The following is a 19449-nucleotide window of genomic DNA, read 5'->3' on the forward strand; positions in this document are numbered from 1 at the left end:
GTGGAGGCTGTCTTGGATAAAGCAGCTGTCAGCAATAAGACTGCATAGGGTAAGTCAAATGCAATGTCTACATGTAAACAACAACCTGTCCTTGACAAAATGCCAGAGCCCCAAAGCAGTTTCCTAAACCCAAACATCATTCTTTCATTTGGAGAGGGGAAAAAAATACCATGAGCTCCAGACCACCCATACAGAACTGGCTGCAAGGATTTAAGGGTCAAATGCATTTGATAGACGATGTGGGATACACCTCTTCATTTTCTCTCCTTTGACAGCACCCATAAATATGCAAAGAGTGCCAGAGCATCAGCACGTCCAGCTCAGCAAGCAGAAAGGCTGTCATATACAGTATGCAAAATGTCAGTGTAAACAGAAACTGGAGTGCGGCAAATTCCTTAACAATGACAGAACATCATAGATGGGGTTGCGCTAAATAAAGGCTGTGCTGAAAGTTGTGCACCAGGAACTGCTACCTCTCTATAAGATTATCACAAGGCTGCTTTACAGAGAGCAAGGCTAAAGCTCAGCAGATATCTCCTATATATGGGATTCCTAAATTTGATCCCAAGTGAAGGTAGAAGGAATTCTTTCTTTAAATAGAAAGAAGCTGTCTGCCTTGTCTAACAAGGAGATCCTTTCAGAATTCATCTCCTTTGGATTGACTTCTCTTCTTCCCTTCTCAGAAGACCACTTCATTGACAATTACAGCTCCTGTGGAAAGAAGTTATCTGAACAGAACCCCAAGAAACAGAGGGGGGCCTAGTTTTAAAACTGTGATGCGTATTGACCAAGGAGAGAGAAAAGCCTGAAAATATAATGGTACCAGACAAAACGAATCTCCTAATCTATCTTTTCTAAATCCTGCTAGCCATGGTCTACAATATTGGTCTCCTTCAAGGTAGCCTTATCTAACCTTCTCTAACCTGGTGCCCTCTAACCTTGGGTTTAGAATAGCTATGCTTCTTGGAGTTGTGTTTCAGCAAATCCACAGGGCAACAGGCTGGTGTGAAAGAACTAAGGATCTCCATCCTTTAGTTAGGAAACCTTTATTAAGCTGTTGGATGACGTTTGGCGGAGGGAAGGGTAAGGCCTTGCATCTTAGTAGAAAAAATCAAATACAGATACAGAGCTGGGGAGACCTAGGCTTGGCAGCAAGGTGTGTGAAAATGATATAGGGGTACTAAATGGATCAGTGGCTAAACATGAGCAATCAGGGTGATGCAGCAGTGAACAGAAACATCGCACCTAGATCATGGGAGATAATTTTCATTATCCTCAGCCTTAGTTAGGCTGTGCTTGGGACATGCTTGTTCTGGATATGGCACTTTAAAAGGGGAAAGCTGGAGTGAGGTGGGTTCAGAAGGGAACTACCAGGTTGAAAAGGGGTCTGCAAACCAAATTCTCTGAGGAAAGATTAAAGGAGCTAGGTATATTTTACCTCTGGAAAGGGAAGACTAAGGATAGTGGTCTACTAATATCTGAAAGGCATTCATGTGCAGGAAGAGATAGGGTCTGCCCTGCTAAAACCAAGGTCAGGGCAAAGCTCAATGGGTTGAAAGTAAAAGAAAGGTCCCTTCCAACTCATATACTGTATATTCTATGATTAAACAATTCATCAATCCAATATGTATACAATGAAAAGCAATAGGGGGCAATGCAATTTCTTTATCTTATAGCTGAAATCATATCAGCTATCATTTTCAGGGCCAGCCACAGTATTTTGCAGCTTAAGCTAAAGCAGAAGATTTGAATTCCCTCCCCTCTGTTTCAATGTGAACAGTATCAAAGGCAAGGCAAGGATTTTTTTTTTACAGCTGAGACAGAAAATCCCAGAACTATCTGACCTTGAAAAGAAGAAGTTCATAATCAACATAGTTTTGCATCACACTCAACACTGGGTAACTGAGGCAGCTGTTTTACCCTGCCTAAGACCAGGGCTGGTGCTAACATTCTTGAAATTAATTAAATTGCTTCAATATAAAAATATACTCCATGTCATATTTTTAAAAATGGTACATGTGGAGTTTCCAAACTTGATGAATATGTTTGGGCAAGTCATGAAGACCTATCATAAGATAATTTGCAGATGGTCCTATATCCCTTTAAAATAATAATACATCAAAATCTTTCTAGGTTATATTGGAGGGATTGTATTCACATTGGTTAGAACTCATCTCTGGTGGCAAAGCTGATTTGGTTATTAAGTTTGGTCCATTGTTTTGTGCTCAGTCTGTGCTCAGAAACCCCCTTTTCAATCATCACGTCCCCTCCTCCTATGCTAGACAGGACAGACAGATCTTGACAGCCTTCCAAAAGCCAAGAGGGATGGAGCCGACCAAATCTCTGCAGGAAGGGAGTGTGGGGATGGCTATTGAAAAAGCTTGCTTCTGAGGTGCCATCAGGTGGCAATCTCTTAAGAATGCATCCTGGAGGAAGTTGACCCTATTCAATGTGAGCAGATGGGGAGAAATATGGGAGAAGGTGGCCTCTCAGATAACCAGGTCTGGAGCCATGAAGGGCCTTAAACTTAACAACCAGGACCTTGAATCACACTGAGGAGCTAATCAGCAACCAGTGCAGTTCTGGAGGCAGTGGGGTCACCAGGTATACTGGGATCCAACCATCACTACCCAGTCTGTCATATTCTGTACCAGTCATAGCTTCTGAATGTTCTTCAGCCCCATGTAGGGGTCATTAAAGAAATCGAAACAGGAGATGACCAAGGCATGAGTTACTGTGAACAGGGCCTCCTGATCCAGGAATGAGACAAAAACCAGATCTAACAGGTGATCTCTCATGTTCATTGACAATATTTTCCAAGTTCTGTAAACTGTTGCAATACAAGCAATTAAATTTTTCTGTCAGTTTCCCTTCTTGTTAGTTTTGAGTTGGTTTTCTGTTACTATTACAAATATTGGAAAATAAAATTACATGTTTCTTTGGACCAAGGCTATTTAAAAATGTGAAAAAATTAGCACCACAGCAAAGAGATTGGACAAGCCCTTCAATTAAGGATGGTTTTATTCAGTTTCTACTTTTAGCTGTATTAACTGATTATGCATACAAGACTATGCAAATGTATTTTTGCTAGAAACTATTGAACATGAATGATTAAAATCTCTGTATTTCTCCATAAGAACATTTATACATTTGTGTATGAAACTCTCAGTATTTCCAAGGATGTGTATCTGGTTTTTTTTCCTGTTTCCGCCCTTTATTATTTTTTACCTGTTGGTAAGTATGCATTTTATTTAACACAAATTAAACTGAGAAGAGAAAGAAGCATGACATCCCCATTTGGCTCCAGCCAGGTCCACTGCTTGCTTCAGCTCTGGCTACCACTGGCATGAGCCCTAACAAGATTATCCTTGATTAAACTGTAGGCACACTGCATAGAATTATTATAATTAATTAATATCAGCTAAATGTAACACCCAAAACTGTTCCACAAACCTGTTCTTTCTATTGCAGTGCTCTAAAACACTTCTTTCTCCGACCATTTCCTTACAACCATACAGTCCCTATACTTTTAGAACTGAGAACGGGAAACCTCCAGGCATCTTATTTTTATAGCATGCATATTTTTATAGAAGTTGAGTTTTCCTCAATGACCATGCTTTATGCATTCTCTTTCTCTTGTGAATCTGGCCATGAATATATTTGAAATTCTTCTCTCTCACTTTACACACCCTAGTAAAAAAACTAAAAGTGACTGCATATAAACCTAAACTTCCCTGCAGCCTACAGAGCACAAATATGCACTAAGCCTCAAGACTTTGCTAAGTCAAATGAAGAAAGGTTGCCATTTTTTTTCCATTTCCTGCTTTTCATCAGATTTAAAATATATACAGATGCAAATATAAGCAGGGTGTCTGGTTTCTATCTAGTCAGTCACAGAGCTTCAGTGTGGCCACTGGCTGTTACCCTCAAAACCAATCAGATCACAATTTCATATGAATTCTTTAATTAATCAGCTACTGTAGGAAGGCTTTATACTTTTTTTCTGGAACAAGCAGCTCAACCATAATTTCTATCTCTGTTTATGATATAATGTTGAACAAATCAATATGTCATGCAGTTTAACAGCCTCCACACATCTCTATCAGTCTTCAATCCACCACCAGCTCTGAAGCAGCCTACTCAAATCTGCTGCCAACTATTGGTGGTCAGACAATCAGTGTTTACGTATTTGAAAAATGGATGTTCTTACAGAACTTGGTGATATTTTACTAACCCTCAGTTCCAGGATTATTAATCATACAGATCCCCACAGAATATGTCAGTAAATAGCAAAAATATTTAAGGCTTTGGGAAGTTATAAAATATACTGCGGTAGCAGGAGACAAAATGGAAAAGAAAAACAACATTTCAAAAACTAATTTGAAAAAGTTACTGCAAAGTTAGAGAAGGTACTGCTTAAAGCAAATGCCACCCACCTTATTATAGCTAAGATGTATCACAATGGTCTCTAGACCCTTTTTTATATTACAATTGTTACGTGACTGAAAACCAGGCAGAAATCCAGGACTCTGCAGCTTAGAGGTTGCAACTTCATCACTACCCACATCTTTGGGGGGGGGGGGGAAACAGTAGCAAGTCTATCCTGTACTGATACTCTTCTTCAGTCCCTTGGAGGTGCTCTGGAGAAGTGATGATGCTGGAATTGATTCCTGTCAGGCTCTTTAGGTGCACCCAGGAAAGCAAATACGTTAGTGCCACCACCTGATACAGGTGGGGAATAGGAAGTGAGAAATGAGAATCCTAGAGGGAGAAAGAGAGGGTGCTTCAAGGGGACCAGAGTGGGAAAAACTGTAGGTGAGAGTGTCCAACATTTTGCGTAAGGACCTTCAGAGGACATATCATCCAGGACTCTCAACCATTCTACTATAATTATATCCAGATTATAGTAGAATTACTACAGTTATTTTCTAGGTAACTGGGAAGGATGGTCTTCTCACTAACAGCCTACTCACTATGGGATACTCTGTCTCCCAAGGTTAAGATCCCCCCCCCCATTTGGGCATTCAGGAATGGGGCAAAACAGTCCTTTTTCATACAGCTTTTGGAATACAGTAGAACAGCCTTTCTCAACCTTTTGACCCTGGAGGAACCCTTGAAATATTTTTCAGGCCTTGGGGAACCCCTGCACATCCAGGCTCAAATATAGGCCAGAAATTACAATCATTTCATGGGCCTATACATATGCATTAATGCCCAGAGTTGTTGCAATACAAGTTGGGCAGTAAAGAAATATGATTGATAGATAGATAGATAGATAGATAGATAGACAGACAGACAGACAGACAGACAGACAGACAGACAGACAGACAGACAGACAGACAGACAGAAAAAGAATCAACAGTGTTCTTGAACTAAAAATAAAGAATGGAACTCTTTAATGTGAAGTTGCCCAAATTTGAAATATTCTTTTAAAATAAATTTTAATCTCCCAGGGAACCCCTAGTGACCTCTCATGGAACCCTTGGATTCCATGGAACCCTGGTTGAGAAGCCCTGATGACTAAGCACCATACCACTGGTTATAATAATAAATAAACACATAAAATGTAAGGCTTCTTCCATTTTGCAGAAATTGTGATCCAGTTTCCTGCAGAGCCAATGTCAACATGCAAAAGCCCATATCTTCTCATGGCAGCCTGATAATATAGGAAGGAGTGATGTTATATGATGATGTCTATATCATTGTTCTCATGGAAAAAGAGACTCCTTGTAAGGTAGGAAAGGCCAGATGAGAGAATGCTGCATTTTACAGAACACCTCCATGAAAAATTAAAAAGATTCCTCTGCTTAAAGTCAGTTCTTTTTCTGCATGGGATACTATTTTAGGTAAGTCTCAGAAGTCTAAATTGCTTAAAATCTATTTTATTTTAATCTATTTTATAAAATCTGTTTTATCTACTTCAACTCTCAGAATTCAGGCAGCTGATTATCTATCTATGATGACAACCTACCGCAATCTTGAAGTGGGTATGCCAAATACCAATCTGGGTGGTATATAGCAAAAACATAAAGCAATAATACATAATTATAAAAAGAAAATTAAAACACACAAGATGCATACCTTCTCTTAAAACTATTAGGGGCCAACAGCTCACTGGAAAAATATAGTCTTGGCTGGTTTGTGCAAGATTAACAACAGAGGGCTGCTGAGGACCACTGGGGACAGAGTGTTTATTTATTTATTAAATTTTTTATCACCGCCCATCTCCCCACTAAGGAGGGACTCTGGTTCCATAGAGTGTCACAGAGAATGCCTGTTGTCTAACCCATAGTCCATGAATTTAAGGAAATTAGATAATGTTCAAATAGGGGAAAGCTGAGATACAAAGTTAGATCTGGGCTGAGAAGTACTGGGTTCAAAGCCCAGTTATGAAGTAAAATGGACATGAAAATTCAGCTTATTTTGAACCCAGGAACCCAGGATCAGGGCCCTCTGAACAGTCTCCCCTGGATGTGCTACACTTAATAACATTCACAATGATTTGTACATTCTTCTAAAAGCAAGAAAAACGGGGGTGGGAATGTGAGAAAAGATCTGACAATGCGCTTATTGCTATGTTGTACAGCAGAGATAGCATTAAGTCAATGGAATACATAAAGGAAGAATGCACATGTCTGGAAAAACTCACAATTCTTGGCCAATGTGTCAAATGCATTACCATATAAAGAATAACAGCATGGAGCAGGTAGAGAGAGTCATACTGTTACAAAAATATGAGAGGGGGATGGGAAATGAGAATCCGTTAATTTGATATGTATTGACAGGAGTGCATATTATAATAATATTTGCGCTTTGATTAATTGGATTTTTATTGGTAGAGCTCATTAGAAAAGGCAAACTCTCTGCCTCCCAAATCCATCCCCAATTGCAGAGGGCTTTAGGGCTATTCCCAAAAACAGTTTCAGTATTTTCTATAGCATCTAGAAAGCCAAGGCTTCTGGGGGAGGAGTGGTGAACTGAAAATGGCTCTGTGGAAGTGGACCCGATGACTGCAGCAAAGACCAAAGAACCGGTGAGCAGACCGGTTCCTTGGAACCTCTCCAGATACAGAGAGGACAGGAGATCACCCACATGTGCTCCAGATGGCTGCTCCTCGTGAGGAGAATGCTGGACAGCAGTTTTCCAGGCGTTTGAGCACCGGGAGATGAAGAGATTAGCCACCTTGTTTGCAACTGTGGCGAAGCCTTTTAAAGGACACTAAGTTTGCAAACCTCACTTTCTAATCACTTTCCGAAATTGCTCATTAACTACTTCTAAACTATTAGAGACCTTTGGGATGACCAGTTTGAAAATGCCGGGTGAGTATGTCTTTAATCTTGAACAAAAGAAAACTTTAATCATAAGCTTAAGAATTTAAAGAATCTGAAATAAACAGCAAAAAGCTAAATACTGTAAGATTTTGATCTTAGAATGTTATAAATGGACTAAGGGTCCAGATAAAATTGTTATACTGAAACTTCTACAGTAAGATTTTGGAATTAGTTATAAAGTGCAAACAGCTTCTCATGGGAAATAGATCCTGTTTTGGTTTTTACATGACACAACATAGATAAACAATTTCATGATTTCAAAAACTGGACACTAGAGGGGACTAAAGATTTGAGGTAGAGGAAGGACAAACAGGCCTGCAAGATGGTTATGGCAATAAAAATACTGAAGACTTTTGAAAAACAGAAACAGAAACTATCAGCCACAATAACAACAATGTCAGTAATGATGTCTGCTTCTATGGATAGACTATGTGCAAAGGTATTTTTGAAGAAATGTCAGATATAGAACAAATTTTATCTGACAAGACAGAGTTGGTATCGAAAGTGAATTTACAACTGACAGGCCAAGAGAATGATTTAGAAAAGGATGTTTCACTGGATCTTCAAATGAAATTGGCTGAGGTTTTAAAATTTAAAAAGGAAATACAAATGACAAACCAAGAGAGTGACCTGGATAATTTTTTCCTACTGGATATACAAAAGAGACTTGTTAAAGCCTTGAAGAATCCTGTGCAATGGGACAAAGAAGAATTGAAGAGAAATCAAATCCTAAAACAATATTTGAGTGAACTAAGGATTAAGACTGTTAGAAGTAAAAGGAAGAAATATAAAGTTGGTTTATTTGATCAAGGTTAAAATAAGATGTGTTGTTACTTCTGGCTATCCTTTTTGGACTTTCTGCTGACACCAGGACTGAAAAGATGTTTTATGGGTGTGTTTATAGATAAGAGATGGGATATGGGATGAAGAGATAAATGTCTGCAACTTTAGAGAGGGTGAAGAGTTGCTAAACTTGTTTATACTTGTTGTGATGAAGACTGGAAGTCACTTCTTTATATATTTCTTTTCTCTTTATTATAGTCTTACTTTTCTCTTTCTCCTCTTTTTCTTTTTTTCTTTTTGTTTTCCCTTGCACTTTTTACTCCTATTTTCTTTTCTTTAGGTCTAGTTTGTATTGGATTTACGATTATAAAAAATTCTTAATAAAAATTCTACCTACCTACCTACCTACCTACCTACCTACCTACCTACCTATCTATCTATCTATCTATCTATCATCTAGAAAGCCCAGCTGATCTTTCTATCTCCCTCTTTAAAATGGATGGTACCTTCCAAGAATTCATTGTGAGTTATTATTGGATAAAACAAAATCCAACAAATAATTCTTGCCAAAAGCCCTTCTAAAACTATTGTTTCTTCAGGATAGAAACATAGATTTAAATATCACTTAATATAAATATTCAAAATAAGCATTCCTAGACAGAGGGATCTACAAGGAATTAATTTTTCTGCCAATCAAACAATCCTTTTGTTCATTTACTCTTAAAATCACTGCTTCAAGAATTGGAAAAAATAAAATGTTAGTGGTGGGATGTGCATACCTATATGTGTAAAGATATGTATACATATACATATGTGTAAAGATGGAAGCATCAGAATAAATATTCAGTACTTCGTACCATTAGCAATTGTAATATTAGCATACAGCAGGTCATTGGACCTGCATGCATGAAATAGAATTAATTTTTGGCCTTCCTCTCTCCCTTACAAGTTCAGGATTCATATAAATTTCTAAAAATATTTCAGCAAAACTGACCAAAATCTTTACCTTTTCAAAAGATCCAAACAACTGACTGGAGTGTTGATTTGGTGTCAGCCATTCACAGAAGTTATCTGAATAACCTCTGAAAAAAAAATGAGCACCACATCACAGTCCAAAATAGGTCAAGTGGAACTCTGTTACCCACAATTTATGTGACTGTAAAAAGAGAAATATCTCAGGAGCCAATTTGAGTGTTATGGATGTTGCTATTGGTTTGGGGTATTTATACCCTATCAGTCGAACTAAAGTTCTGAAAACAGATACAAAACAGATTTTTTTGTCTGTACCTTCAAGTCATTGTTGACTCCTGGCGACTGCCTGGACTAGTCCCTGAAGTTTTCTTGACAAGATTTCAGAAGTGGTTTGCCATTGCCTGCTTCCTAGGGCTGAGAAGGGTGTGACTGGCCCAAGGTCCCCCATCTGGCTTCGTTCCTAAGGCGGGACTAGAACTCACGGTCTCCCGGTTTCTAGCCTGGTGCCTTAACCACTACACCAAACTGGCTTTCACAAAACAGTTACAAAACTTTGAATAGAAGGTTATCCGTACCTAAGCCACCTCGAGTTCTAAGTAAGAAAGTGGCATCGTGAAAGCCATTTGGAAATGTTTACATGTTTTCAGAGCTGCAAAAGATGGATCTTAGATGTCTAGATTTTGATGGTGGCTATTCTGACACATAACTTGGCTATGTTATTTGGAAAGTTTTATTACCCTGCTTTCATGAGAATGTGCTTGAACTCCCATTTAACAGGTAATTAAACTCCCATTTAACTCAGTATAATTCTAAGGTTACTCACAGATCAAAATAAGCTTGTTTTATAGCAAGAGTAAGGGGAAAGGGATTAACCCACACAAAGAAATGAAAATGAAGGTCCTTTCTGTTCCAAACAGGAGCTGGTTGTGTAGGATAAGGCAGGCGGTGAAGTATTTCAAGACAGGGTCAGAAATTGTAAGGCCAAAAGAGCTGTGGTTTTCAGCTGCTGTCACAGCAGTTGATGCTTGGCAGGCACCTCTTCCAATGGAGGGTTCCAAGACAGCTGGACCCTACAGAGAACTCTGAGATTTCTTTGGATCATGTTGCAGGCTTGGTTAAGCATCAGAAGATTTAAAGATTTAGGCAGCTGTCAAGTGGATGGCTACAATCCTTCAAAGGAATGAGAGAAGTGATGCTCTGCACCAGAGGATAAATTAAACAGGCTAGAGTGACGTATGCAGGCGAACAACGGAAGACACTTGTGGCAGAAGAATCACAGTCTAGGTGACTTTGAAAAATGCTTGGGAAATCTAGATTGCTGTGGCCAGATGATTGACAGATATTGGTTACAGACAGCATTGGATTCCTCTCTAGTCTACGTTCAAATACAGTTCAAAGTCCATAATGTAAACCCCACACAGTTGGACAGCAGCTAGCAGAAAGTCTACGTTCTTCCATAGGAACCTGCTTGGGTTTTAAGAGCCTCAGGATATGAACTTCTAAACTGCAGGCCAATTTGGGAAGTACATCCATCTGGTTGGTTCTAGGCTCTGGAACTCTCTGCCAAGGACTAGCTCCCATTTTGAAAGCATTCTATGAGTCACAACTTTTAAAAATGGAATCATGCATGCCCTTGGCCTTTAATCGAATCCATAACAATACCGTAACTTGACTTAGCCAGTTGTTAATTGATATTATTGTAATTATTCTTTCTCATTTATCCAGTAACTGGAATTTTCAATGATATGAAGAGACCTGTCAATCCTATGGAGCACTTCCATGGTTATAGAAAATTTTCCACCAGAGTTGGAAAATTAGAGTTCCTTATATACGAGGAACAACATGAAGATGTAGGGTCACATCAGCCTTTGAAGTAGGCAAGGTTAAGGAAGAGTCAAGACAGGGACTCCAGGAACATTCTCAATTGTTGTAGGGTAGAATAAGAGAATCGTGAAAGCCTGTAAAATTTCTCTCTGCCTCATCTTATGCCACACAAAATCAAGACGGAGTTATTTTAATTTTCTTTCTTAGAAACAAGTAATCTTTTCTGAAAGTCCTGCTTTAATGGTTTGTTCATTCCTTCCCTATCCCCAAGGCCAGGTCTACCTGCCTTTAGAAGTTATCCTGCTGAAGGGACTGCTCATCCTGCTATCCTTAATATGGGGAGCCCATTGCCACTTTGTATAATGCCAGAGAACAGAGGTGTGCTATGGGGGTGGGGGCGTGAAAGCCCATTGTTAATTGGGGGGGGGTATTAGAATCCCTTGTAAAAAATAGTAGTTTGATCAAATTTAACGTTATAACCACAGAAGGTAGTGAGACAATAGGAAGAATCCTCTGAGGATCCCTCACAGCAGCCTGGTCATGTCCACAAGGGTGAAGGGACTGAGTTAGGCACCAAAAGAGCTATAGCTCATTCCTGTGTAAGGGATGCAGGGTGAGAGAGAGCTTGAGGAAGACCTGAAAGAGGTGAGTTTCACTCCTTGTTACCTGACATCTTTAATCACCCTTGTATCTCTCAACTAACTTGAGCCCAGACAAACAGCAGGAAGGAGAAAGCAAGAGAAACAAAATGTCTTTTTTCTCTCCCTCCCACTGCCTATGCCTGGAGAGCCCCTTGTTAACAAGCTGGCAACACAACCCTGTCTGAAGAGAATTTATGAGTAAGTAGAATGCGGTGGCGCTGTGGGTTAAACCGCTGAGCTGTCGATCGGAAGGTCGGCGGTTCGAAACCGCGCGGCGGGGTGAGCTCCCGTTGTTAATCCCAGCTCCTGCTCACCTAGCAGTTCGAAAACATGCAAATGTGAGTAGATCAATAGGTACCGCTTCGGCGGGAAGGTAACGGCGTTCCGAGTCGTCATGCTGGCCACATGACCCGGAAGTGTCTATGACAACGCCGGCTCCAAGGCTTAGAAACGGAGATGAGCACCGCCCCCTAGAGTCGGACTCGACTGGACTTTACGTCAAGGGAAACCTTTACCTTTACCTAGAATGCAACCAAGACTAGAAATAAGTGCTGAAGATGCTTTCATGTTACCACTATCTGTAGTAGTCTTTGTGGGTGTCAGTAATCATAATGGTATTTAGCAAAGAACAGCAGGCAAAACAGGGAAATATACAAATACCTGCATAGCACACCAGAACAGAACTGAATTTTAGTTCAGCAGTAGCCTTCAACGAGTCCAGCAGTGTCCTAGGCCAGCTTTCCCAATAGGAACCTTCTGCGTGTGTTTGGATAGTAACTCTCAGAAATGCCAATCAAACTGGCCTTAGCATTATCCTTACAGCATCCCTTTTTAGACACTGGAGAAATAGGTCACAACAGGGATTGCTAGGAAATCTACCACCAGATTTGGCTACCTGGATTGGAAATTCTAGGAACCTTAATCTCAGCATATCTGGAGGCCTACTCAGCATATCCAATCTCCTACTGAAGATCTGTCCTTCCAATTCTCAGAGCCCAAAGTGGTGCTAAACAAACCCCACAGACCTACTCCCAAATAGTAAGGAGAGAGGAAGAGAAAAGGTGCTTATTACAGGTAGTCCTCCCTTAACAACCATTCCTTTAGTGATGGTTCAGACTTATGACTGTGCTGAAAAAAACTGATTTATGACTGGTCCTCATACTTGTGACTGTCACAGCATCCCTGTGGCCACATGATGACGATTTGGGCACTTGGCAACCAATTCACATTCATGAGTCGCAGCATCTCATGGTCATGTGATCGCCATTTTTGACCATCTCAGCCGGCTTCTGGCAAGCAAAATGAGTTGGGAACCATGTGAGTCACTTAACGACCACGTGGCTCACTTAACACCCGCAGTGATTCGCTTAATGGCTGCCACACAAAAGGTCATAAAATCAGGTCAGATTCCCTTAATGACCACTTTGTTTAGCAACCAAAATTCTGGCCCCAACTGTGGTTGTTAAGTGAGGAAAAAAAAAAAAATCTTTGCTCTGATTTGATTCTCTGAACTTGTTTGTTTTCTGAGGGGAAAGAATGAACTGTTAACTCTATCTACAAGAGCAATGCTGGGGTTGAAGGAAACTTCTCCCTTAGGGCTATATGAAGGAAAAAGTAGGAGTGGCCTCCCGAGTCATATTTCCTCTGCTCCCTCACTCTGTGAAGATGTACATAACAATTGGCCTTACATGGTCAGGAAAATCCCACACTGAGTGTGGGAGAAGAGAAGGCACATGCAAGACCAATGATCCCTTCTTGGTCTTCATCTGGGTATAACCCTGAAGTTGAAATATTACCCCACAGGCCTTAGGTCCACATGCAAGAAGGTTTAAAGAAATAAAGAGTGTGCTTAAGGTGGCAGATGAGCACGCAGTGAACCCCATAACTGAAACTGCTTCCTCTGGGGGTTTGCAAAGATCAGCAGCCATCAGAGGTGATAAAAGTAAAGGATATCCTCTCTGAGGGCAGCAGAGAATTAGGCAGGATGGCTCAATGAGTTCCTTCCAATGCCCTTATCCAATGTTTCACAGCAAAGCATTCATAAATCTCGGGGCACTGCATTTAACATATGTAATTGCACGTAACGTCTAATGAAAATAATGGGTTTGATTTGGAAACCCCATTAAAGGATCTAGTTGGGAAAATGGAAGGCAACAGCAACAACATTACAGCAAGAAATGTTCTGAAATTGGGCTGAAAAGAAATAAAAAGAGGAACTCCAGGGTTTAGAGGAGATATGAAGGACGCTTTTTCTAAACTCCTTATAACTGGGGAGCCAGAGTGTGCCAATTAAACTTCCCCCTGGTGGGCGAAAATGATGAATTTCCTGAAGCAAAACTGTTAAGTGACAATGAATCACTTCTTCAGCCGTGCCAAAATTTAATATTTTGTGGCGCGCTGCAGTCTCCGTTTAGGTTTTTTTTTTTCCAGAACAACCCTCTCCAGCTGCTGCTCCTCCTCCTCTCTCTTCCATCAACAGGGTTTTAATTTAATCTAATTTCATTTTAACTTTTTAGCTAAAGTTACTTTGAAATGAATTCTCCAAGCATTGGTGCCAGGGTCAGTGCAGCAAGCAAAATGCTTGGCTAAGACTTCAGAGATGAATGATTGGATGTTCCACTGAAATCAGCAAGACCTGCTTCCAAGAAAATATGCTTAAGGTTGGAATATTACAAGGAGAAAACGCAGGTTCAAATCCCAGCACAATTATAAAGCACAACAATTGGATTATTGCAGTAGCTCCCCCCCCCCCGAGGGACGCGGTGGCGCTGTGGGTTAAACCGCTGAGCTGCCGATCGGAAGGTCGGCGGTTCGAAACCGCGCGGCGGGGTGAGCTCCCGTTGCTCGTCCCAGCTCCTGCTCACCAAGCAGTTCGAAAACATGCAAATGTGAGTAGATTAATTGGTACCGCTTTGGCGGGAAGGTAACGGCGTTCCGTGAGTCATGCTGGCCACATGACCCGGAAGTGTCTATGACAACGCCGGCTCCAAGGCTTTGAAACGGAGATGAGCACCGTCCCCTAGAGTCGGACACGACTGGACTTTACGTCAAGGGAAACCTTTACCTTTACCTTTACCCCCCCCCCCGATAATGCGATATAAATACATTTACTCCCTCAAACTGAGCTCAACACCTAGTGATTACACGGACACATCCATATTGTTTTCATAGGAACAAAATGAGTCTGCCATTGCTCTCTTTCTTGATGCTTTCTTGATCTTCCTAACCAAATCTATAACCACGGGATTTGCTGGTGGTCTCCCTTCCAATGATTTACCAGATCCTAACCTGCTTGGCCTTTTCAAGATCAGCCAAAGTCCGTTAGGTGCTATGCTTATCCACAAATTCCTCCTAAGTTCATTTGACACTGGGGAAAAATTACATACTGAGCTTTAGCAAAAAGTGTTAAGATGGTGGCACACAAACACTGATCTGACTTATTAGCATCTATTTTTGACTGGGGAGACTTCTCAGGCTAATTTAAATAAACAAAACAAGTACTTGCAAATAGTTTCAATCCCTTGCCCTCTTCCCAAAGTGCAGAGGGATTGAGGTAGAGGCAGGGAGTTTGGGTTTTCATTTATGTTGGTTTACAGAGAAAAAAAACAACAGGAAGACACTTCTGTTTCTTATCTTACCCAAACTCTAGCCCGAGAGGAATAAGATCTTGCCTTTCTCCCAAGCTTTCACATGTGCTCAGAAGACTAGGAGGAGGTGAAAGGAGCACTCTCATTTGTGCTGAGATACAGAGATTTTTAAAACCCAGGTTTCTTCTTCAGACTAAAGCGTAAGACAAAGCCTAGATATGACAGCTATACAGGTGTATACATAAGTCCTTGACTTATGACCATTCATTTAGTGACCATTCGAAGTTACGACAGCACTGGAAAAAGTGACTTATGACTGGTCCTCACACTTACAGCCATCGCAGTGTCCCTACGGTCATGTGATCAAAATTCAGGCACTTGGCAACCAGCATGTATTTTTGATGGTTGCAGTGTCCTGGGGTCATGTGATTGCCATTTGCGACCTTCCTAGCCAGCTTCTGACAAGCAAAGTCAATGGAGGAAGCCGGAATCACTTAATGACTGCAGTGATTCATTTAATGACTGCAGCAAAAAAGGTCAAAAAATTGGGTGTGACTCCCTTAATGACCACCTCGTTTAGCAGTGGAAATTCCAGTCCCAATTGCGGTCATAAGTTGAGGACTATCTGTACTTTTTTTTTATTTTTTGCTAGAGATGCTTGCCCCTGGCATCATAGTGAATGGATTTGTAGATGCCTGTTAGCGGAAATCCTGTGTGCTCAAATACCAGCAGAGTCTAAATCAAGAAGGAGATCCAGTTTCACATCCCAGCGGTCATAAAAAGCAGCCATTCAAAAGATAATCCATCAACACAGCTGTGTAATGCCCCACAGTATATGGTACTGCTTTTGGGGTGGAAACACAGTGTTTGTGCTTCACCCCTCTTGCTCTGAATTGGCTTTGTGTGTCCTCAGCAGCATCAAAATATAGCCACATCAGACTGGCTCCATCATGACATGGTACCATCCCATTCATGCAGTTATCCCTGATTAGGCAGAACTGCCCTTATGATCAAAAGATAATCCAGTTGTAGAAGAAGAATGCTGGAAACACCAGCAGATCAAGACAACAACAACTGCAGACATAAATAAGAGTGAATATTCCTATTATGGAGAAGATTGGGAAAACATATCTTCTTGTTCTCCTACCCTTCCCTCCTTCTCTCATTCTAGCGACACTTTTACACCTGAGAATAAGAGCAGACAAATGTCTGTTGGATCTTCAATGCCAATACAGGAGGACAATGACACCTATGAAATCACGTTAGCAGATCTGCAGCCTACTGAAAAGAAAGTGCAGGAAGCTTTTATAGCAGCAAAAGCTCTTCTTCAGATAATGGGAACATGAGGTGTGGGGCAGCAATCTGCCACCTAGTGAATACTGTATATTATACAACCTTAATGCTTACTGACTCAGTCAATGGTTTGTCTTTTTTTCCCTTAAGGTAGCAATTGAATCCCTTTTCAGCAGCAATCCTTCTCCTCAGGGTGCAATCTGGTTTAAAAGTGGACCACAAGAGATATAAATAAAGAGACTCTCTCAAATGGAACTCAACTCCTGGTGGCTAAAAGGATATGTCTATGTAGTTTTCTTCTACCAGGATGTCTTTTTTTAATTCCTGATATAGAGATTTTCTGGTGGTCTCCCATCCAATTACTCTCTATGACTAACCCTACTAAATTTTTCTGAGATTAGCCAAGATTGGTCATTTGTTGCTATATGACAGTTTTACTAACATTCTTATCTCCATCCACTGCAGACTGGAGATAAGAGCTTTTTCTTGTGAGAAGGGGAGGGTGTGAATTGGGAAAGGACAAGGAAAGATAATGGAATAAGACTTCAGGACTGTGGGGTAGACCTTTCCTTACAACTGTGGGTCATTTGGAAAACTTCTAAAGTTGGAGATTCTCCAGTTTTACTCTTCCTATAAAACATAGGAAGAACAAGTGTGGTGTAGTGATTAAAGGGTTGGACTAGGACTGGGAAGTTCCAGGTTCAAGTCTACTCTTAACCATGGAAACTCACTGAGTGACTTTGGGACAGTCTCTCTGTCCCTCTCACTCAGCCACACCTATCTCACAGGGTTGCTGTTGTGGGGACAAAATGAAGGAAGACCCTCCATGTAAGCCTTCTTGAATTCTTAGAGGCATGGCTGGATATAGCTTAATTGTGAAGAATTTACTCTCCAAACCATCTATGTGCTAAAAAAAAACTCTATCTATAAAAAGAAGCCTTTATTATGTTTCCTAATAAAATGTTTTCCCCCCCTTCTCAATTTCCTACTACTCTTGGAGTGAATTTGATAAAAGCACATCAGATGGAAACATTATTTCACCCAAACTGCCAAACAAAGCAAATAGAATAAGGCAAATAGAACTCCTAACACAAGCAAGCACTTCTCTTGAATTCTGGTGAAAAGCACAAAGAAGGCCACGTGAGGTACAAGGCAACAATATTTATTTATTTATTTAAATTTATACACAATGCCAGGTTCAATAAAAGATTTGCATACAAGTGTGTACAGACTAGCATGCAAAGCTCCCACATTTGCTTCTGTCCGTCAACAAAAGCTACATCAGAGTCCAAGCCACATTTTGAGAACAGAAGGAAGATAAGGAGGAGGGAAATCTGGCCTCCTAAATGTCAGCGTTCAGCATTCCCTGATGTATTTTCGTAGTTTTGCATCCTTTACCATGAATGCTGGTTAAAAAAAAACCCTTGCTAATTTATCCCCTTTTAATGTGGTAGGTAACTGTTCAATACATTTTGCTTAAGAATTTGTAAGTATATGATTGCTTAAAAATTTGCTCAGTTTTCCACAGTTCAGTAACAGAGAAATACACTTCCAATATTGTTTACTAAACCTTTTTTCTCATTTATTCATGACTGGGACCTTCCATAATTGTCCCACATCCTTGGGGTACAGCAATATGCCCCATTCATCATTATGACATTTTGACTGTGTTCACGTGAACACAGATACTCATTGATGGATAGACCAAAGTTTGCTGAATTAACACAGATTCCTGAATTTGCATATCCACCAAACTAGCCATGTGGTTTGAATTCACACAACAATCTAAGGTAAAATGTGTTCAGCAGTTTATGGTTCAGTGTGGTATGCAAACCTGGAATTGGCATGTCTGATGACCTTGAGAAGTCAAAAGATCACATGGCGCTAAGCTTACATTATAGTATGAGCCAATCTTTTGTGACATGGGCAATCCTTCTAAAGATAGGTAATGACTGCTCTAGATGAAAGACAAGATTTGACATTGGCTGTCAGACTGAACTAAGAGTTTGCTTCCTTAATTGCCTTGGCATTTTTCAGTCTGATTTGTGTGTTCAAGAATTCATCAAAGTTGGAACTGAGGTGAAAAATTACCAAGTGAGCTCCTGATTATTTAGGAGGATAAATTATTTATTGACATAGCACTTCTCTTTTTATAGCTTTATAATTTTTAACAAATTAACAGCCACCATGTTCTTCAGAGGAATATTACCTTTAAATATGTAATATTTAACACTGTCACTGGGTCTACACATTGCCCTCTTTATCACACTTCCTTCTTTTGCTCCATTTAGAGATTTCTATAGGTGAACTTCATTCTAATGCTCCATGTCTAAATCTGGTTAATATTATCTGATACCTTCAGGCCCCTTAACATCTCAAACAAAGGAAAAGTGAGATTCCAAAACACCATGAAAATCTCAGGCAAGATAAGCAGGTTGAAACATTCTGGCCCTGTTCACACAACACAATTAATAGTATCATGGGGAGGAAGGAAGGGGAGGGGGTAGTGTGTCATGAAAACACACTAATCCAGACAAGTGACTTATTTAATTACTCCAGGACAGTGTTCTTCAACCTCGGCAACTTGAAGCTATGTGGACTTCAACTCCCAGAATTCCCCAGCCAGAAGTCCACCTGCCAAGGTTGAGAAATACTGGATTAGATGAACGATGTGATATAAATCCAAAGTAAGTGGCACTAATAGTTCATTTGAAACCCTAAACTAATCATTTAGTCAGTAGTACTGTAGGAACATCTATCTTAAAAGATCCGTTGCCAGGGCAGAAGTGAAGCATTGCGTAACTTTCTTTTGCAGTTCAGCCCTTTCAAAGCTTCTCTTTCTGTGGTCTGTGCAGATAACCCATAGTGGAGCATGGGGAACAGCAGGGCTGTGCATTTTAGAAATGTATTAGGAGAAGTATTTTAGATTTCATGATCGTAGCACCTTCCCGCTATTCACTAAAGCAGTCCAACTTTTTTCAAGCTTCTACTTGAATCTGAAAAAAAAAGTGCCTCAGC

The 19449-nt window shown here is 40.4% G+C and overlaps 1 protein-coding gene across 1 annotated transcript in view; it reads right to left on the reverse strand.

Moving 5' to 3' along the window:
• Positions 1-19449, reverse strand: part of PRICKLE2 (prickle planar cell polarity protein 2) — a 291314-nt gene that overhangs the window by 100770 nt on the left and 171095 nt on the right. The gene's annotated exons all lie outside the window — the stretch shown is intronic.

Source organism: Candoia aspera, chromosome 2, assembly GCF_035149785.1.
Source record: "Candoia aspera isolate rCanAsp1 chromosome 2, rCanAsp1.hap2, whole genome shotgun sequence".
NCBI lineage: Eukaryota > Metazoa > Chordata > Lepidosauria > Squamata > Boidae > Candoia > Candoia aspera.